Source organism: Camelus ferus, chromosome 5, assembly GCF_009834535.1.
Source record: "Camelus ferus isolate YT-003-E chromosome 5, BCGSAC_Cfer_1.0, whole genome shotgun sequence".
NCBI lineage: Eukaryota > Metazoa > Chordata > Mammalia > Artiodactyla > Camelidae > Camelus > Camelus ferus.
In genome coordinates, this window is record NC_045700.1 from 31750967 (window position 1) to 31774095 (window position 23129).

General features: G+C 34.9%; 1 long non-coding RNA gene across 1 annotated transcript; it reads left to right on the forward strand.

Annotated features, from left to right (window-relative positions):
• The first annotated feature begins 884 nt into the window (after positions 1 to 884).
• LOC116663866 lies at positions 885 to 22388 on the forward strand. Its single transcript, XR_004320231.1, has 4 exons — positions 885 to 894; positions 16294 to 16304; positions 18226 to 18230; positions 22317 to 22388. It is a non-coding gene; the product is annotated as an uncharacterized LOC116663866 (long non-coding RNA).
• The last annotated feature ends 741 nt before the right edge of the window (positions 22389 to 23129 follow it).

Consider the following 23129-nt stretch of genomic DNA (forward strand, 5'->3'; position numbering starts at 1 on the left):
TAAGTTTGGCCTAGAGGAGAGGAGGTTGAAAGGTGACTTGATATGTGTCTTTAAGTAAAATGGTCCTGTGAAGGTAGTCTATATCTCTGTCAGGAAGATGGTGTAAATTACAGTGATGAACTACTGGGTCAGATATAAGATAACAGTTATGAACAAGGGGTGCATTAAATTCAAGAACAGGCAATAAAAGGGGTGAAATTTTCTATTACATTGAAGTGAGGAAAATAAACTCTTAGGATCTTTTCTACCTGATATTACAGTGTTTTTTGTGGTTATTCAAGCTTGTCGTATTATTTCTCTGGTCTTATACCAAATTGCTGACTTTCTAAAATGCCTGAATCTTATATATAAAGATACCTATATGATGTGTTACCTCCCTTCGGAGTCCACGTTGCCTCATCCCAATTGAATTAAATATTCTAACTGGAAGGAAGCTCAGGGTGTTGCAATCTATCACATAATATTTAATTAACGAACAACGCCTTAGGGTAAATCCAAAAGATCTGCTCATGCAGTAGGAATTCCGATTCTGGTTTCCCTTCTTTTGCCTTTTTTTCCTCTTTTTGCTTCAGTTTTTGTCTACAACATTTCATCATTGATAAGCTTCTCTCTGGATAATAGGGTAGAACTGAAAATTCAAGATTTCCTAATGAGATTACATCTTACCTGACTGTTTTTTAAAAAAAAAAAAAACAGCAGGTGGGGGAAAGGCAAATAAATATCACAGCTAATTTGTTGCATTTTCTTGGAACTTTTAGATCCATGCTATAAATGAATATGTTAATCTATATGAAAGATTTTACAAGCACTTACCAGTAATTGTGCAGTAATTAAAATGCTGTGGAGATTATAAGAGAAATCTAAAATATGGTCTCTATACATGAGGAGTTCATAGTAGTAACTATTGAAAAAAAAAACTTTATAATTGCTGCTGACATGATACTGGCTTTGTTACAGAAGCTTACAAGTAAACAGGATTGATTGCATCATGCAATAACAATTGAGCACATACTATGTTTGTTCATTCATTCATGCATTCAATAAACTTTTATAGAGTACTTACTAAGTGTTATGCATAGAGGACGGATACATGAATTCTTGAAATTGTTAAGCTATAGTTTTAATGAGTTGAAGTGAGAAAACACATAATAAATAAACATATAAATAAATAATCAGATACTGGTGAGTGTTATGAAGGAAACTAAAGCAAATTAAGGAAGCTAGAGAGTGTTGTGAGGCATGAAGGAAGGGGGCCATTTTTTTGTAGGTGGCCAGGAAGGCCTCACTGATTCCTTGAAGAAGCTAAAAGAACAAGCCTTTTAGATACCTTGGCCAAGTCATTTCAGGAAGAAGGAGGGCAAAGAGACATTTGGGGTGACTGGAATGGAGTGAATTTGGGTCAGAGTAGAAGGAGAGGGGATCTGAGGAGTCCTAATGGACAGATCATCTGGGGCCTTGTAGATCATTATAAAGACATTAGTTTGATCTCTGTGATGGGAAATCATTAGAGGGATTTAAGCAGAGGAGTGAGATGATCTGACTTATTTGAAAAAATGGTCATTCTGGATGCTCCATTGAGAATAGGCACTGAGAGGGTGAGAGGGGGCACAAAGCAAGGAGACACATAAGGAGATCTTGCAATAACCGGGCTGGATATATGGCTGCCTGGGCATTAGGCAGTAGGAATGGTGAAATGTGGTTAGATTATGGATATATTTTAAAGTTAGAGCATGCAGCAGTGCTGATAGATTGGTTGTGAAGTGGGAGAGAAACAAAGAAATAAAAAATAAACTTGAAAATTTTTCACATGGTTAAATAGAAAGATGAAATGTCCATTTTTTTGCAGTTGGAATAATGGTACAAGGATCAGATTTGTGGTGAATGGAAAAATCAGAAATTTGATTTTTGAACATGTGTAATTTAAGATACCTACTAGCCATTTAAGGAAGGATATTAAATAAATATTTGTGTACAGAGAGAGATCCAGGCTGGAAACGTAACTTTGAAAGCCATCAGCTTAAAAATTATTTGTAAAACATAAGACTGTGTGACATTATCAAGGGCCTGAATATAGAAAGAGGTCTATAGACTGATATCTTGGGGAATCTACCAGCAAATGAGGACTGAGAGGAGAACACATTGAGTTAGGTTGAAAACCAAGAGAGAGTGACACCCAAAGGGAGAAAGTATTTTGGAAATGATAGAGTTAATTTATTTTGTCAATTGTTGCTGATAAGTACACACGATGAGGATTGATAATTGGATTTAGTGTTATTAAATTCTTTGGTAACCTTAAAAATAGCTATTTTGGTGAATTGGTAAAATCATACCTTTTTGTAGTAATTTTGAGAGAGAATAAAGAGAGAAATTTGAAACATTAAATATAAACATTTGAAGGGCTATGATAAAAAGGAGATCAGAGAAATGTGGTAGTTGATGGAGGGTTGAGATTATGATATTTTTTGTTACTGGGAGTACCCTCTAGAGAATGAACAACTGATGAAGTAGGACAAGAAAGAAGAATTGCTGGAATAGTAGATCTTTGCATATATGAGAGAAGATGAAATCTATACACAGCAGGGGGTTGGTTATAAATAGGGAAATGAACCGTTCTTCCATACAGGGCAAAGGCAGAGTCCATGTTGTAACCCTAATCCTAAAGTCAAGCCTAATTCATATGACCGCAGTGTTTGGTGGGGGCTGGATAGGTATAGTGATGAGAACTGTGGAGGTGTTCTTCTGATGCCTCTGCCTTCTCAGTGCGATAGGAATATAGGTAATTGCCTAAGATAAAGATTGGCAAGAGATTGCAGTGATTTGAAGAAGATGCAAAAAATATGCTTTTTTTTCCCTTAAAGAGAGTGGGAGAGTAAATGTACTGGTGCAATGAGGCAGGATTGTTGGGTAACTTTTAAGAGTCCACTTGAAGTTTTGGTCATGAAATTAATGTAAACTAGAGAAGACATTTATGTGTTTTTCTCCAGTCATATTTAATTATGTGGGTCTAGATCATGAGTATTTAGAGAGTTAGCTATCAGAATTGTGTTTTTGCCAGGCACTATTATGAAGAGAGGAAGGCTGAAGGCAGCAATAAATATAAGAGGGTGATTGTAATTATGGTACATGGTTTTTAATGGGTAAAAAGGAAGAACATGAGGGCTGTTGGGGCCAATGAAAAGGAGCTAGGATCAATAGGTCTATATCTTGGTGTAATTAAACACTTACTGGAATTGAATAACAGAGTTGAGTTAACTAGAAGGCAAGGAGTTGACAGGTGAAAGAATTAGAATGCAAGAAATTACAGTTTTGGAGGGGATATACTAATTGATAATGCCAAGATTTCTAAGAATATGATTGTGAGCATGTGATGCAAGGTGAACAGCTTAATTTTGGGAAGCGAAAAATTCAAGGAACTGGATGAATAAGAATTTGAATGACTATAAAGTGATCATGACAGCTCTGGCAGGAAATTCAGAACTAGGACAGTATAAGGACAAGAAGAAATACCCTGAAAATTGCAATGAGGAGCAATCCACTCCATCACAAGGATAGGAGACAGAAGAGGTGTGAGGATTATAGGCTTAAACTATTTTGGTTGAAACAAGCACTGGAAGGGAAAGTTGAAAGAGGGGTTTGAGGATGTGGGATCTTCTGCTGATGACTGACCACCAGTTCAGAAAGTACAGTTGTGAGATGGACAGGTTTGAAAGACAGAGTCAGAAGAGTTGTTGTACAAGGCAATCCGAGGATTAGAGTTTTGAATATAAGGGATGATCTGGGAATCCTGGACTTCTTATAGTGATGATGCATTCAGGGATAAAGGGCACAGTGGATTTTGTCCTGATGGTCTCAAGGCAGGCACTGATACAGAGTTGAGAGCTGATAGGAGGGTAAGTTGCCAAATTACACTGAGTTCTGGAGGCCTGACTTCACCTAGTAATGGTGAGGTTGAGAGAAGTAAATTGGTCTTAAATGGGATGTCAAAACTCTGTGGCTTCCTCTTGTCTCCAGCTCTTGAAGATGAGGAAGCTGGAGAAAGCCAGTCCTTAGCAAAGCTCAAAGAGTACCAGTATTCCTTCTTGGCTCCTTCCAATGGAGACATGGTGGCCAGAGTAGAATTATCACATCTCTAACTTACGGACCACTCCAAAGTTCAGGGATAAGAGGTGGTATGAGAAACATCCAAGAAAGCAGTGTTCCACCCTGTTTTTGGGAAAGTGTTCATTATGGTTTTACTTACAACTGAGCTTAAATATTGAGTGTATTTGTATACAAAAAACATAACTCAGTATAACTCAGTGAGGAGACCAGAATCAAAGGCATAATGGGGAATGTGAGAAGTTTGTCAGATGCAAGGTGGTCTCTGTTGCAGCGGAGGACACATAGTGCCAAGTAGTGGAGAATGACGTTAGCTTAAAGGGTGGTACATTTCATATTAATTTTGAAAAATTGTAATATGTAGAGGGAATAAAATAGCATTATTTCTTTCTAGCTCTTTATCAGCATGGCAGGAGACCAAAGACTAGGAATTCTCTTTGGTGCAGCCTGAATGGTATCCCTTTGTGTATTTCTAGTACAGGAAAGAAAAGTGAAATGTGGGAGATAGCAGTGCTTCAGGCATTCTTTACTTAAATAATCTTGTCTTGTATTTAACTTTGTATGCAAGTAACCATTCCTTACAAACTTAATAATAATAGCTCTTCAAATATTACCTGCTTCAGATCTTGTATAGTTTGGGAAAGTAAGGGTCTACTCTTAATGTAAATATCATAAGAGCTGAAACTCTCTTTGTTTGTTTATACCGTATCTTATGTCTGATAGTGTCTCACAGTTTGTAGGTCCTTTATAAATATTCATTAAATTAATAAAGTTTTATTCAAACTTATCCAAACTGACACACAGATAGACAATAAAAGAGCAATTTCCCAAGGACAATAATTGATATTTTCATTGATTTATTAAAAGTGTTACTATCATATTAACCTTGACAATACCATCTATATGAATATTGCTTCTTAATTCTCACTCATTCTCTTCACCCCATTTGGAATTGCCCAAATTAGGAAGGAAGAACTACAGTTTTTGTTAGTTAAATGCAATGTGAATACTTGCTCTGTATTTACTTGTGATTAGGGCCAATGTATATTAAAAGAATATGCTTACGGATATAGCTCTCAGAGCAGCCCTTATGATTTATAAAAAATTCCTTTCTTAGTGCCTGATTCTATAGTCATGCTTAAAAAATATGCACAGTATCTTCTAGTTGTATCATTTTCTCAAGGATTATTTTATACACCCTAACAAATCTAAAATCTATTTGGGAATATAGCATGAGAGAGTACAAATAAAACTGTGTATTTCTTTTCAATTCATTAAATAATTATTCCTATTAGTATGTTCCAACTATCATTTATAATGTTCTGGTTATAAAACTTATCATAAAATTATTCTATTTAATAACATTTCCAAAGGGCTTAACATTTCACTTCAATCACATCAAATTCTTACACTTATTTAGGTTTTTTGGGATAGATTTCTTGTTTTCGTCAATTGATTAGGTTGTTTATTCTGATAGGAGTACTGAGCTATATAATTTATTTTATCTTCATATTGTACTTTAAAGCCTGGATTTTCAAGACCTCAGTCGTCGTTATTATCTTCTGATATTTTCTTGGCTATTCTACTTGATTTATTCCTGGGCTTGTTGTCTTTTAATAATTTTTAATAAAGCTTTAATGTTTTTCAAATTTCCTCTTATTAAATTCAGGTGGCCTTATTTTGTGGTTTTATGTGTGTGTGTGTGTATGTGTATGTTAATTGTGATAAAATGAATGAAAAAGAATGAAAATATATATATAGTAGGCAAAAACTATCCAAATAACAAGTAGCTATTTTAATCAGGTAAAATAAATACCGACAACAAAAGTCATTCCTAAAAACCAGAAATCACTTTACTTCAAAGTGATGAAAGGTTTAGTTCTCCAGAAAGATACTGCAATTCTAAAATTCTGTGTATCTAATAATGTATCTTCAAAAATGTATACAGAAGTACTTGACAAGACTGCAAGGAAGAAAAGCAAATACATTATATAGGAAGAGATTTCCACCACTTTTTTCAATTATTGATAGGACAAACCGTCAGCAGTTATTGAGCATCATGATTAACAAGTTTGTCTTAACTGAAACACTAATGATTTTACTGGATAAGTGAAACTTTTACAAAAATTGATCATGAACCAGGTAAAAGATTTTCAACAAAATTCAAATGGAGACGTGATCATACCACTTCTTCAATCAAATGTATTTATATTAGAAACTGATAAAACATGTATAAAATCCACGTATTTGTTAAGAAACACAAATCTAAATAATTAATAAGCCAAGAAATTTAAAAATAGAAATTTTATATTATTAGAATTTACTAGGAATTTAAATACGACCTATTGTAACTTGTGGAGTGAAGCAGTCTAAATTCCCAAATATTAAATTTTGTATTAAAAAAAAAAAGTTCAAATAAAGAAGTTAGAAAAATGTAGGGAAGTAAACACAAAGAACTCTGAAGTAAAGGTATGCCAAATTTAACAGCAGAATTAATAAAATAGAAAATAAAGAAATGATCAAGTAGATCCACAACGGAGAAAAATTGTTTCTCTGTAAAGACTAGTAACATAGACAAATCTCTAATAAGTCTGATCTGGGAAAAAATGGAAAAGACAAAAATAAGCAATTCATTAGGGTTTTTAAACGGTCCATATCTACAGATATGGCAGCAATTAAAGAGTCAATAAAATAATAAAAATAGCTTATTTTTATAAGCAGCAAATATTAAAACAGAATAACTGAAAAAATTCTGAAAAAATGTAATTTAACAAAAATGACTTGCTAAAAAAAGGCTAAATAGTTTTATAAAAATTAAATAAATTGAATTTATGTTCAAATCCTAGCCCAAACCACTATATCCATACTTTGTTAAATTTTCTAAGAACAAGTAATTCCAACCTTATACAGAATTTCCATATGCTAGAAGAAGAGTAAAATTCTAAAAATTACCTTAAGATAGTAACATCACCTAAAAATGGTTAGAAAAAATAGAAGAGGGTGGAATTTTTAGTCTAATCTCACTCAGGAATATAGGTGAAAACACTTAAAAAAATATTAGCAAACTGATCAAGAGTATATCAAAAGATAAGTACATCACAGTTAATTTTGGTCTATCCTAACAATGGAATGGTAGTTTGATACTATAGAATCACTTAGTATAATTTATTGTATTGGCATATCATCTCAGTAGATGCAAAAATGATGAAGTTTAAAAGTCTCTCATTATAAAAGATTTTGGCAAACTGGAAATAGAAGAAAATATTTTTAAACTTTATAAAAATATCTAACAAAAACCTAGAGCAATTATTCTTAATAGTTTTCTTTAATGTTCTCTTTAGTATCAGAATGAAGACAAGACCGTCTGTTGTCAACATTTCAACGTTTTGGGGGAGATCTTAGCCAGTAAGGTAAGACCATAAAAGAAATTAAAACTCTGAGGATTGGAAATGAAAAAGGGATACTCTCATTATTTGTAACTGGTATGATTATTTAAATAGAAAATTAAACTAGCAGTAAAAGATGATTAAATTAACGAAAAACTGTAGTAAGCTGCTGGATATAAGAAAAACACATGATATATTGCATTTTCATACATAAGTAGTACAAATATTTTGTTAATGCAGAGAGCATTCTATCTAACATATCAAATATAGAAAAAATAGACATTTCTGAATGACAGTTCCTTAACTCTTTTCCCTCCTAAACAATGAGAATGCATTCTTCTTTGGCCCTTTCCCTGTTTAATCTGATTTTATGAAAATCCTTTCCTCATCTCTGAAGCTTAAGGGCTGGATAATTGTAAGACCAGTTCAGTTGTCTCACAGTCTGAGGTAAGTGGGAAGGAAACTGGAACTGTGAGCAGTACTAGTAGGAGGACTTCCAGATTGTTTTCCCTGAGATTGTCGATACCCAGGCTCCAAGGACATTGTGTGTAATACCCTGGCTTCCATTCTAGCTCTGAGGTGTAAAACTGTCTGACTTCCCTTCCTCCACTCCCATCTCTAAACCTGGATTCCTTCTGGACTCACTGGCTGTCTTCTCAGTCTTACTGGGCCTATGGAGCCCTCCTGCATTAGAATCTGACAATGATATATAAGAGTAATTTCAAAATCAGGCAAAGCGTATAAAAATTCTGCATTCAGATTGGGACCAAGCCAATGATTGTACCAACTTGTCACTATTAAGAGTCACTTCTTGGGCTTGTAATATTCTTTCTGTCCACTTCGCTTCATAAACAAATGTGTCCAAGGGGCAAAATCTGTTGGCGTGATATTCTACACATCCCTTGGCTGTGCTTACATTACCGTTTTTACCATTTCAACACCACTGTGAAACATTTGTCAGCGTGTTTCTTTTAAAATTCATGTAACAGAAAACTATCTGCATGTGGCAAGTTCCCAGATCCTCACTCTTGTGAAACATTTTCCCTAATTAAGAACGTTCATTAAAAATTAACTGTAAAGAGTTAGAGGCAAGGTTCTTCAGATTATATCCTGTAAGAGTATGAAGAAAAATGTGTGCTTCATGGTATAATGCTCTCTGCTGAACAAGAGGCTGGAAGTGGCTTTGCTCAAAGCTTGAGTTATATACTTAATTTTACACATTAAAATTTAATGATATTTAAAATGTAATATGCCTTTACCAAACAGATTTTTTTTTCTTTTCCAATAGCATAATTTCATAGTATTTTAGGAATAATATTTTGGAGCATAGTTGATAGGTTTTTTTCCCCCAGTATACATTTAACTATTTTTCATTGATTTTTAAAAGCTTTTCCTTAATAGCACTGCAATTTTTTTCCAGTTCTGACAAAATTCTGAGGTAAAATGTTTTAAAGCAAAATATTATGCATCTTTTGTCATAGAAAAAAATTAAATTATGCAAGTATAGTACTTTTTATTGATTCATTAAATCTATCATTGTGTGTACATACAAAGCTGTTATTCACTCATCAAAATTCATGGGTTTTTTTTTTTTTTTGTAAGTTAAAATAACCTTGTATCGGAGAAAGCCTCTTTGGGGAAAAAAATGTATTCAGAGAATTTCAGGGATAACTAGATAAGGGAAAGCATTTTTATAGGTGGGAGAAAAGCTGGTTTCGCCATGCTACACTTATTTCCAAATGTTCCTGTCAAGATTTTCACAGGATCTTAATTTTACATTGCTTTCTCTTGTGCACTTTTTTATTTCCCACCCATCAAATGAGGTAGTGAAAAGAGGTTACAGAGCAGCAGGGAGACCTGTTGTTGCACTAGGTATCTAGGCAACCAGCACCCATCCGGTGTTTCGCACAACGTGCTGCTGAAATCTTAAGTCTGTGGAGAGTGCTTTACACTTTGCAAAATGGGTGCACATTTGCATGCTCTCACTTGACCCCTGCCTTGTGAAGTATGCAGGAAAAACAGTATTATTTCTACATTGTGGTTAGTAATGCCAAATGTGGAGTAAACTGAGGCTATTCTGGATGTTATAATGAAGGGTAAAGATAAAAAATTGACCCAGGAATTCTGATTCCATGTCTGTTCTTCCTCTACCTCACTGCACACAGTGGACTTTCGGATAGTTGTTGGCTGATCGACTGAATAAAAATAAAATACTTTCTCACAGCTTTAAGAAAAATTCAATGGCCTCTGAAAATATTATTCACTAGGAGATTTTAATTTTAAGATTTTTGGAAGTATCTGCATTTCTAATGAAATAATTATTTACTCTAATAATAAAAATGTTCAGCAACTAAGAGAAGAAGAACCTACAAAATGAAATAATTCAGAAATCTGGACAAATATTAAGGTTACAGTGTTTCTCTACTGAGCAGCAGTGTTTAAACTATTTTAAACAAAGTGCTTATTCCAGTCAGGTTTAGGAATTATAAGATTAAAATTTGGGTGTGCTACACATTCATATTTTCTATAATCAAACCTGTACTATTGTACTGGCTTGAACCAATGTTCAGATTGAGAGTATTTATCTGGCTGATAGGAGATAACAAAGGATTCAAGTGAAGAAAAAAAAAAAGAGAGAAGAAATGCTGGGGTGTACAAAGATAAAAGAGCAGTCTGGAGAATTGATAGGGATTGGAGGTGAGAATCAAATTTATAGGTTGGAGTCTGTTTCCAGGGTAAGAATACAGACTTAATGAATATGAGTAAGGACAAACTGGGTGAAAGAAGCCAGGGATCATACCCGATTACATGCAACAACTGTAGACCCTTGTAATAGGGCCATCGTGACTGAATGAAAACATTCTTTAATGACTTAGGGCAGAGTAGAGGATACCTTGTCTGGCATTCCCCCAATATCTTAGCTACCATTCTCTTTCCCTTGTGAAGGATATCTTGAATCCACCTGCACATCGTCCTTAAATACTCTTATCATTCTCAAATCAACAACACTCTTGAAATGGAAAGCATTCTTTCAGTAATGCTTTAAGAATAATCTTGACCAAAGTAGTAAACATTAGAGCTGCTGGCGAAATGTGCTTTTTCTAATAATGTAGTCTTTTTCCTTACAACAGATTTGAGTAAAGGTTGAGAAATGGGGTATATGAGGAAGGTAGGATCCTAAGATGAGCAGAATAGATAAATGCCATTAGGTTGATAGCATCCATTACCTAAAATGTGTTGGGTGGTGGTCTGACAATTTTTATCAAGGGAGATGCGGTGTCTGCATATCTCTTATTTGTGTATTTGCTTCTGGTTACCAACATCAGCATAACTTTTGCATAACTTTTTCAGCACTACTGGGTGTCTTCCTGAGTGGATGACCTGTAAGCTTTCTAGTATTATCTAGCTGACAAATGGTGAAAAAAATGACTGTTGTAACTAAAAGACAGAAGCAGCAAGAGTGATCATTTCAAAATTCTTTTCTATCTCTTTTTAGTCTAATATATTCTAGTCTACATGTACATGAAATTTTTGTTTTATGTGTCATATAAGTCACATATAAAGTTTGATTTGCTAAATTTTTCATTTTGGTGATAACTTGAGAGTTTAAAAAAATATGTATCCTAATAAATTGGTACGTTCAAATATCTGAACCCACTGTCAATATTTGTAAAAGTACTTTACAATAAACTTGAACTTGATAATTTATGAAACAAATAAACTCATAAATTTACAGGAAGAAAACCCAGTAACTGTGATTGATATATGTTCCTCTGCACTCTTGCCACTAGTTTAAAAATAAAATACAAAGTGTCACCAGTTCTTCTAAATGTAATTAGTTCTATATGCATTTAGAAATCCTTTCTGGTTTCTTTACCATCTGATGCAGAAATTCTGATATTCTAAAATAGGAAAAAGCTATATTCAGATTAATACTATGTTATAAAAGAATTCATGATGAGGCAATAGGAAATTTACAGAGTATAAAAGTATTCACATAGTTTTTCCTTTTTTAAAAAAAACTTGAGTAGCTATTAATAATAAAAATATGATAGTCTAAATTTTACATGTATGTAAATTTACAGACTAGAAATACACATCATAGATAGAACATAATTTTGAGAGATTATTCTTGCAATTGGATCAGGTAGTCAAGTAGCTTGAGGTTCAAATTCATGAAATATTTGTGCTATATACTTTGGATTCCCTGAAAGCAGATGCTGAAGTAACAATTGGGGTGAAATATGTTAATTAAGGATCAACACTTGTGAAGGGCAGGAAAGAGAAGCATGACCGGATAGACGAAAAAATAACTGATTCAGGTTCAGCAAAGTCTCCATTAACCCTGTAGCAAGCTCTGAAGACAGAATTTCCTTTTAGAGAATCCTACACAGAGGAAAAATGGCTGGACCTTTATAACCTTTCTCATTTTGTCATCAGAGGTGGGTTTCCCAGGGAAGGGCGTGACATTGTGAGGAACTACTGTGAAATTATTTAGTTCTGAATATTGTGCTTTTGTTTGAAAAACAATCCTTATTTTTCAGAAATACTTACTGAAATATTTATAAATATAATTACATATTGTGTGAGAATAAGATAAAGTGGAAAATACTAGAGAAGAACCAACTTCAAGTGGTTTCCAATGACCAAAGATGGGGCAATTTGAGCATGCCTCCCCCCCCCAAAAAGACCACAAAGTATCAAAATACATATATATATATATTCATGATGACATTTTAAAATAGCATCATATTATAAGATTGGATGCACCTTACTCATTATTTTGAAAATAAATAAAGGAAACAATCTAGCAGTTTTTCTGCCTCTCTTGTATAGATACATTTCCGAGTAACCAAACGATTGAGAAAAAAAAGTTGTCAGAATGAAAGTAAGATAACTTAACTGCAATTTTTGGGAAAGAGCAAGCCCACATTATTTGAAATGGATTTCACTGTGTCTATGATTGAAGTTTTTTAAAACAGTAGATGCAAAGAAGTGGTTTTTTGTTCTGATTTTGTAACTGAGGTTGCTTAGTTCTGCAATTTTAGTTATATAATTAATGAGCTTGAAAAGTCTGGTGTTTGCTTTCTTATCTTAAACAGAGCATATAGGGCATATTTCGTGCATTATCTTGATGTGTAACGTCACTATTGCTCATCAGATGTACTTGCCGTAGTAGGCTTGACGATCTCTGTGGATACTGAGTTGTGTAGCGGAGTTTGCTTTACAGTGGCTAGTTCTCCTCTTCTCACTACCTCCTCAGCTCATTGCCAAATTCTCGCTTTTCAATATTTCAGCACCTCAGGCTCAGATTCTGCTTGCTCTCCAAATGCCCAGATAATTGAACTCTCCAGCTCTATTTTTTTCAAGTCATAGTTTGAGTGTCGATATGTTTCATGAGGGTAATTAGATAAGACTTTCTTTGGGAGGGCTCTATTTTTTCAGTCTCCCTCCTCATGCTAAAATTTTATTCAGCTAGCTGAAGTTGAGAAAAGAAAACACCTCATTTGAACACACAAAAGAACAAAGGGGCTGTTACTGAACACAGTAACCATTTGCACTGTAACACATTTTTTTCCTATTGGTGTTAAGTCTCAAAGTTCAGTTGTTGGCTTAGAAAATCTGAGGGTTGAGAGCAGCATTCAATGCTTGCTAGTCAAGATTTCCCAAACTTGAGTCATTAGAGTAAAGTCCTTACAATTTTTACTATATAAATACAATTATTTATAAAATATACTTCACTAAATTAAATCTATTTTTTACCTAAATTTATTTAAGTTAAAAAAAATGAATATCAACACCATGATTGTGTGGGGTTTTTTGTGTTTTTTTTTTTTTTTTTGCATTTACAAAGTGGCTTTGAAATATTTACAATGAGTTAAAAACCAAATTTTCAACTGTGTGCTACCTAAAATTATCATGCTTACTACTGCTGGGAAAACTTTAGTTTAGTAGATCTATGTGGTACCTGAATTTTTACCTCCACGTTAGATGTAATTCCTGATGTTAGAGAGATTTTATTCTAGTTCCCCATCATCTAGCATGCTGCCTAGGTTACATTAAGCACTCAGTAAATATTTATTAAACATGTTTATTGAATAAATAAATACATCTAACTAGAGACAGCATAATTTGAAAATCCGTGTAATTACCAACTTTGATAAACTTTCAGTTTGAAGAGTGACTTTATTGAAATAACTGCCTTTCACACCAAATTCTCAGACTGCTCTATTGACCAGCACAGCTCTGATTTCTCTTGAGGAATAGCACAGATTTAGATTGTAGAGCTGTCTTATTCATCACATGCAATTCATCCATCACCAAAATACTTGAGATATTAAACATTTTTGTGTTTGTTTGTGGATAGAATGTAATAGTAGCAGGAAGCAGATACTTTCCTCATTATTGAAAGTATTCAATTGACTTTTAACTATGATATGATCCCACAGGTGCATTTTCCCTGTATAAATTATGTTTTTAAAATTTTGGTATTTCCTGACAGCAACTTTTGACCCTTTAAGAGATCTGTAGGTTTTCTGCTGTTAAATGATGTTGAAATGCTCTAAAAGGAGAGATTTTTTATGACTACTAATAAATAGATCCAAATTATGAACATAAAAATTGTAGACAGCTGTGAGTTTGAAAACCCCTACCCTAAATATCAGGAAAAATGGCCCAAGTGAAAGAAGAACAGGGCATGTAAAGCCATTTAGAATTATTGGTGCCTGGAAGATCTGGGAATAGAGTAATTGTGTATTTATTTCCAGGAGGAAACTGAAAATCTGACATTTTATAGAACCCGGAACATACAAAAGCTGATAGCTTCTAAACCTTAATTATTTCCTATGAGAAAAAAATCTCACCATTCATATAGACTATTTGATAAATGCTCATTTTTTGTAGTATTATGTCTGTGATTGATGGGTGGAGAAGGGTGGCAGAAAATCAGGAGGCAAGATAAGCTTACCCAGTGAGCAGATTTATAGCCAAGGAACATATAATTCAAGAGCTATCTTAAACTAAGTCCTTTAATAGGCATAGTGATTTCACATATAAAAATCTTTTATCAGTGTTCCATTTGATATTTATCATTGGAAGAAATCCCACTATGTTGAACAAAATGTAAATAGTTAAGTCTCAGCAATTGAACATTTTAATTGGCTTGTGATTTAAATTTTAAAGTGTCTAAGTAATAAAGAGCTAATTTAAAAATTCTGCCAACAGGTTTATTAATTCTGCTTATATTTCTTTAGCACCTACTTTGCAGATAATGCCCTGCCAGATTCTAAAGAATAAGATGAATGAGACAACTAGACAACATGACCCATTTCAACTACAGCGATTGTCACAGTGCATGATGATTGCTTTTAGGCATGTTTGTCTGACCACCTCTGCTTCTCCATTTTGTTTGTGTTTGTGTGTGTGTGTATGTGGTCATAATGTAAAAAAGTATTCTAACTGGATAATAATCAAAAATGCTTGAAAACTACTACACTTAACTGAGTTGCCTGAAAACAGAGGTATGAGCTATGTGAGAATAGAGACTTTCATCTGTTCTCTTATAACCCACACTATAGCTGGAATATTGTAGACCTTTACTGGTTGTTGAATCTTAGACAAGAGAAAAAAGAAAACATTATTATTAGAATAGTGATAGAGCTCCTCTCGCCATTAAACCTTAAGACACATGACGCCATAAGCAATAAGGCTAGATTATTTTTATTTTAAGTGCCATCTAGGTAATTTTAAGGCTACTATTTAGGGAAAAGAAATGTCAAGGGAAAAATTCCATCATGATGGAAAACATGTTTTGAAAGTTTTGAAATTTGTTGGGGAAGTGAGAAACTGCCTGACTTTGGGATGAAGTTTAAGAAGCAAGGTTAGAGCCCTAGGGTGCAGATGGAACAGGAAGTGTAACTCTGGCTTTGAGATGGTGGGGCTTGGTAGCTGTAGCGATATGAAAGAGTAGCAAGAGTCTAGATCCTCAGCTGGCTCGGGGACCAGATGATGATGAAGAAAATGGAGGAAAAACTGGAAAGAGGATGAATGAATCTTGCAGTGCGGTTGCAGGTGGTGTGACCCTTCGAAGGAATCTCCATGAAGTTATTGGCTTTGCCGTAGCAAATAGAGCATCTTGAGAACATGTAAGATATGTTAAATTTGGTTTAATGAGGATGTTCTAGAAAAATAGTCAGTAAAGTCAAGTTTCAGTTGGAAAGATGAGTGTCAAGAATGGAGGGTGTTATTTTTAGGCATTGGGGTAGTTATTAAATTTTTTGAATGAAAGAGCTAAGATCAGAAGTGTGCACTATGGCAGTGTCCAGAATGAGCACAAGGGGGAAGAGAGTTAAGATCGGAGCAGTAAGGAACTATTGCAATAGGGAGTAGAAATAATAACCTTTGCTGTGTGACACGCAGGGTCCTAAGCATTTTATGTGCATTACCCCCGTTTAATCTCACAATAATCATATGAAGTAGATACTAATTTTATCCTCCAGTTTACAGTTGAAGAATCTGAAGCACAGGGAGCCAGTAAGGCATACTAAAGTCAGAATCTACAGGACAAGAGGGTACAGTCAAGAAGCAATGTCTGTTCATTAAGACTGAGCTCTCGATTTCCAAAACACATGACCTCCATGGATTGCATTCTACATCCAGAGTTATATTCATTACACATTTTAGAACAAAATAGCTAGTTGAATCAAGTTTAAGTTAATTTCTTGTTTAATCTCCAGTTAGTCTCTTAAAGCATAAACCAATTAGGCATATGTTTGAGACCAGTTGGCAGATGTCACTATAGTATAACAAGCCTGGGCTCTTGTTATCCCTTCCATGGGTGTCCTTTAGAGCCTTCGACACAGCCTCTGACTGACTTCAGGTATTGATTCCATTCTGCTGCCAGTATCCTTCAACTGATGTGGAAAATCCAGGCTGATATGTAAATATTACCCAAGTCTACCTTCTGCAGCATAGGCTTGAAGTTAATTTTTAAACAACATGCTAGCAGGCAGCTGTATTTTTAGACCTTTCACATAGGATCATCAACAACTTATTGTCAAAAAATACAGGTGCCAGTCTCATTCAAGTCCCCTCCAGAATTTTTTTCTTCTCTAGCCACATCTTTCCTGTAATTCTATATAAATATTTTATTCATTCATTCATTCATCTGCCTTAACTACTCTCTATTCTTCACAATGCTTGAATACTCTTAACTACTACACATTCCTTTTAATATATTCATTGCATATGTGAATCTCAGTCATTCCTTCAAAGTCAAGATCACATTCCATCTCTGCTGGTGGCCAACCACCTAGGCCCTACCTCCCTGCACTCCCATAGCACTGAATAGCAGTAGCATTTATTTGTAATTGCATCTTTGACACCCTTATCTGGTTAATTATATTTTTATGTGACCATATCACTTTTAGTTCAGTAGATTATAGGCAACCCTTCCCACCCGACTAAAGATAAGGCCTTAACATTTATTTATATTTTTGAAAAATATAAAACACAGTATTTTCCCCATAAACCTCCAATAAATATTTTTATTTTATTGGCATCTTTAAAAATTATCAAATTGTTTTTATTTTATTATTATTAAATAATAGTGTATATTGTATATGTATTGTTCGAGTCCCAAACTCAGGGGCAAGATAAGAGTTTAACAGGTCATTTGGCGATTACATGCCTTATCTAAAGTGGAAAACACTACTTTATGATGGCAAATTATTCTAATGTAGGAGGGCATGTTCAGTGTTACCAGAACTTGTTTATTTTTCAAGACAACCCAGAAATCTATACTTCCTTGTGAAATTTCTTCAATGTTGACTATTTGCTGAAACAAGTTTTAAACAGCTTGCAAGGCAAAATAAACACATCTGTTGGTCCATGTATCATCCCACATGTTCATGCCTTCTAATGTATGTGTATCTGTCATTTCAGTATAGTACTTAGAACACTGTACACACAGCATGAGCATCATAATCCATTGCGTTGATACACTATTTGTTCCTGCAGACTAGAATGTAACATAAAATAAAAAGGGACTTAGCACTGTTACACAACATTCCATTCCATTCCTATATTTCAGTGAGATTTGATGAACAATTTCCTATTGCACAGAAATGCAGTAGTGTTGGGAAATACAGCCATCAATTCTAGCATCAATTACTATACCATTTATAGCAGTATTAACATAGGCATTTGTCAGGCCCTAATAACAGTTGCCAGATTCTGTATCTGCAAAAATCAAACATTTCTGTGAAAATCCAAGAAAGTGTAACTATTACCCTATTTTTTTTCTGAGTTTAGGTTTCAGTTCAGTTCAGCTAACATATATAGAACATCTGCTTTGAGTGAGACGTCATAGCAGATGCCATAGAGAACACACAAATGAGTAAAATGTTCTACCCTCTCTGTACCTCCAGTTCACATCTTCTTTCTTATCTAAATTCTGCCTATTCTCTCAAAGCCCAAATCTTATCCCATATCTCTTGAGTCTAGTTGAGGGGCAAGACAAATCCTCAAATAAGTATTATACACGAAGCACTATGGTAAGTTCTTTAATGAGATAACAGAAAGTTATCTGGGTGTGTAAACATTTTATAATATATGAAAATAAAATAGAATGATATCATAGAAAGTGACTAATATGAACTAAAAGCAACATTATTTAGGTTGGTCATACAAACTCTTTTTGTGAAGATGATATTTGAGCAGAATTCTGGTAATAAGGGTTAAGCAGATGTGTTATCAGGGAGCTTATGTCTTACAAAGAGAATAACAGAAATAAGTTTAGACCAAACATATTTTCTGCAATTTTTTCCTCTTATGTAACTAATATATTGTGAAGCTCCTTTCAGAGTAGCATATGCTATACACTAATTTATCTTCAATAGCTTTATAATTGTTCATGATGTGGATACACTGTAATTGCATTTGACCGTTCACCTATTTAAGCACATTAAGATTTTCATCATAAAATGTTCATCATAAAAACGTTAACATAAATATCTTTGCACATGATTCTTTAATGTTACTGCCTCTGTCTTTGTTTATGATAGATTCTCCCACATGGGATTGCTGTGCCAAGGGTATGTGTATACTTAGTTTGGTTGGAGTGGTGAATGTCATGATTCATTGCACAAATCTCCCCTCCAGGACTATGGCATTCATTTCCCAACTTCTCTCAGTTGAGTTCCTCGCTGGATGAAGAGAGTTGAATAACCCAGAGGTTACTAGATTATGACCCAAAGGTTATTGGGTTATGAAAAGTCATGGCCCCATCAAGGGGGCATTTGACATCTAATGACTGATTGATAGAAGAGTATAGATGTCCAGTCTTTTTGCTTCAAACTGGGACAAATCTAAAGGGCCATCCCAGCTCTAGAACTCCCAGTATGATTGGCTGGGTCTCTGTTGCAACTGCAACAAAATTCAACTACTTCTTCTGCCCGATTTGGCATCCTTCATTCCCCCACATGTACTTCTACTGAGAGTATTCTCCAATAGACTCCTACACATTAATCCCACTAATCTCCATCTCCTCTCCACGGGGAGCCCAGCCTGTAACAGTGACAGATTGATTTCTGTAATGACTGTTTAGATCCTCCTGACAGTCAGGAAGTCAGGATTACAGAACTGCTCTCTAGACTTAATGTCGTTACCACAGGATGGAGCATCCTATCCTCAGACTTCCTCAGTAGCAATCTGTTTATTGGTTATAATGAGTCTTCTCTAATGAAAATCCACTGCAATAAATGATTTGTTCACTTTGCCCAAATAACAATCATCTTCTCTAATCAAAGTGCCTGGACGTAGGGTATTTATTTAAATCATTTATTTGATAGCAGTTTTCTTCAGAGAGAGACGGGTTTAACACAATTCGTGAAGCAAATGTTTGCAAAGTATTTACAAGGCCAGAATTTATCTTAATTAGGTATACAAAACCAAAAGACAAAGTTTTTATAGTGACCCTCATTTTCTGCACACAGCTAGATTTCTAACATTTTGTCTAAAGCCTCAATACTATTTCCAGAGTCAAACTATTAGGTGGGAACTTTCAAGCAATCCATTCCCATAGGAACCCTTTCGAGGTTCTCCCCAGATCTCCTGTCAGTGGTACCTCCGGACCCCAAGGGGAGACTTGTGAAAGAAAGATGGAGAAGAGCAAGGGTGGGGAAGAGGAACTCTTAAAAGCAACAATAAAAATGAACTCCAGGATTGCTTTTTCAGTGAGATTGAATATATAGCAATAATTTTGTCAAAATATTTGACATTTCAATAGACACACCCAATTTGAGAAGTTTCTATAACCATTAAATTCTACCTTTAAAAGTGTAAAGGTAATACAAAGTAAGTTTCTCCAGAAGCACATAAGATGTGCTCAGTAAAACCAGCAGAGGAGTATGGTATTATAACAATAGTGTTTAAGACTAGACTTTTGAAGATTTCCTTTAAGTGGATAAGAGGGGGCCAATATGGAAAGACTATAAGTTGATAAGCTTCCTTGCAATGTGCTGACAATAAATCACTATTTAATTTTGGCCATGTCAGAAAAAAAAGTGAAAAGAAAATGTTTACTGAGCTTTAAGCTATTCCGCGTGCTGCACAGAAATACACTAGATCGATTTCATTACCTGAAAGTAACTGATTGACATTTTGAGTGTCAGTTTGAAATATGACTGCAACAAGGCTCACCCAATTAAAGAATTCCCCCCAAAGAACAATCTTCTGTAGCTCTATAGTGAGGGACAGCATTGCGCTTATGATAATAAACTAAATGGCAGCAGCTGATAGTAGAGTGTTCCTTCTTTATTGTCGACATCCTGCCCTGCTAATGAGCTCAACTTCACCCTGGGAGAGCTGTCTGCTGGGGCAGGGGAAGTTACTCTTTCTCATTGTCAGGCTTGCTTCTAATTCCTTCCTGAAAAGAAAGCGTCAGTCATGCTTAATTGCATTAAATTAGGTGTGATAGTTTAAAACAGCACCAGGTCTTTTTAAAGCTCAACTAAATCGCTCAAATTCTCACTTCTTTCTGAAGCCCCAGGTTGGGGTTTTAAGTTGTGTCTAAAAAGTGTCACTATAGGGAATTAAGTGGCATGTGTGTCCAAGGTCACCTAACTTCATTTTCTGACCACATGTCCTAATCACAGTCAAGAGGAATTAAATACCATCACGTGTATGATGCTCTCTTCAGAACAGGCCAGAACAGCAGAGGCCTGGCATGGCTCTTCAGGAGAATTCTGAACCAGATAATATGGTTGATTACACACACAAGTGTGGCGATGAATATACAGTCTTTATTAATTTGAATTTGACTCATTTGGAATCACTAATCATTCATGCCACAGATTTTATCTCATCTTTGAAGAAAGAACTGTAGGGAAGGAACAACACAAAGATTTCACAGAGCAAGCCTGTCTACATAAAGAAATGAGCTTTTCAAACATGCATGTATTTCTTTCTGCATTTATTTATGTATGAATTCATTCATTTAACCTTATATCTAAGTGTTTGTTGAATGGCTTCAATGATCATATAGGGATGTTACAGGGTCCAAAATGACATACACTAAAGTAAAGGCAAGACAATTGTGGTCTTTGAGAAGTTGGTCATTTAGTTAGAACTTAGACATTAGTTGTTAGTAAAATTGATTTGTACTAACAGGATATATTATTTCAAAGATTTTTATTTTTACTTGTTTACTTTTGAGTTAAAAGTTTGGTTTTGTAAAATGAAGTTTTGTTTTTTATTTAACCTGAGCTGCTTCATTCTAGCTGATATTCAAAATTAATTCCAAGAGATGTATTATTTATCATTATGTTATCCTCAATTTTATGGATGCAGTTAACAGTTTCTGAGATAAACAGCATTCACACAAAAAAAATGCGTGTGTATACCTGTCCAAATGTAGTTATGCATTAATTTTGAGAGCATTTATCAAAGTATCAGGCACAAAATATACATTCACTATGTTGATTTAGCCAACCAAAAATTTGAAGGAAAAAAAATATTTTATCTTGGTATTGCAGTCAACTAGCTCAGCTTAATGTATAGAATTTTCCTCAATTTATTTTCCATAATAGACTTTGAACTATCTCAGAATTCTCATTTCATTTTATAGCCTAGTCTCTCTGTTACTATCTGGGTATACACCTGAGAGTTGTGAGTGTTAGAAAGGAGGTCATTGCAGCATGTAACCTCTGTGTTGTTGGTAAAGATAGTCTAAGTGTGGCCTTATACTACAGCAACAAAAGTAAAGCCACTTTTATCTGCTTCTGCACAATTAAGGCATTAAAGGAAGATCTCAATTTCTACTAAGATAATTGAAAATGAAGTCATTTGTATTCTTGTATTAGTTCACCCAGCTATCAGTCCGCTCATCTGTTTGTCCACCTGTCCAGACAGCCATTCAGCCATCCAGCTACTTATGCCACTAACGACGTCTGTTCAATAAAGTGTCATAAAGTTAGGGCTAGAAATATAAGATATATTCACTGCGTTAAAAAAAAACAACCCACAATTAGGGTAGAGGAAAAATAACATAAATCAAGACAGTAGATAATGAAGGCAATTTGAGTTTAATGAATGACTTGGTGGCTCAAGAAAGAGAAAAATTCTTCTCTAGGAAAAGGTATTTGAAAATGCTTTTTGGAACCTGAGGCACCTTAATAAATATTTGTTGAATAAGTGAATGAATGAATAAAGAAATGAATTAGATTAAAATTAAATCTAAAAATTGCAAAATCTTGATAGGAAGAGACACAGGCTTACGGTGTTATTGGAGGAGAAAACAATATAAGTACTACTGCTCATTCTTAAAAAAAAAAGGTAATTGGGAAACTGTGTGTAGTCTAAATGAGCAGGAGTGCAGAGAATGTGAAGGGAATCAAAGACCATTATTCGTAGTTTTCAAAACTATGGTCCTAGGTTCTTCAACATTCTTCCATTGGAAGTTAAGGTCGATATACCCTTTCCTTGAAACAGGGCAAGCTTGTGACTGCTTTGATGAATAGGGTACAGTGGAATTAATGATATTCGACTTCCGAGGCCAGATGATAAAAGACATGCAGCCTCTTCCTACTTCTGTTAGGATGTTCACGCTGGTGGATGCAAGCCACCATGTAAAAACTATGCCTCCCTGAGACTGCTGTGCTGGGGAGGTGATGGGCAGGCACTGGAGTTGCTAGCCCACCTGAACTCCAGCCTCGATGGCCAGCCCTGTAGTAATCCATTTTTTACAGCCAGCCCAGGCAGCCCACTCCCTTGCTAGCATCTGACTGCAACCAAATGAGAATTTCCTGAGTAGACTCTTCCCAACTTCCTGACCCACATATGATGAGCCAAATGAAGTTGTTATTTTACACCACTAGGTTGTGTGCTTTTACAGGCAGCAAAGGTAACTACAACAGGAATTTGGTGCGAAAAGTCGTATTCAGACTCACACAAATACTGAATACCTGTCCAGGCCGAGCCTTCTCATGCCAGTCAGTCAACAAGCAAGGAAGAGGTTTACTCTGCTGGCCAAGTTGGTTGCTCTTGACATTTAAAGGAAAACGGGCATGCTTTACACACCAGAAGTGGGGAGGAAAATATCTAGAATAAAGATGTTCTGAAGTCTCTCCTCTTATGTCCTGTTGTGAA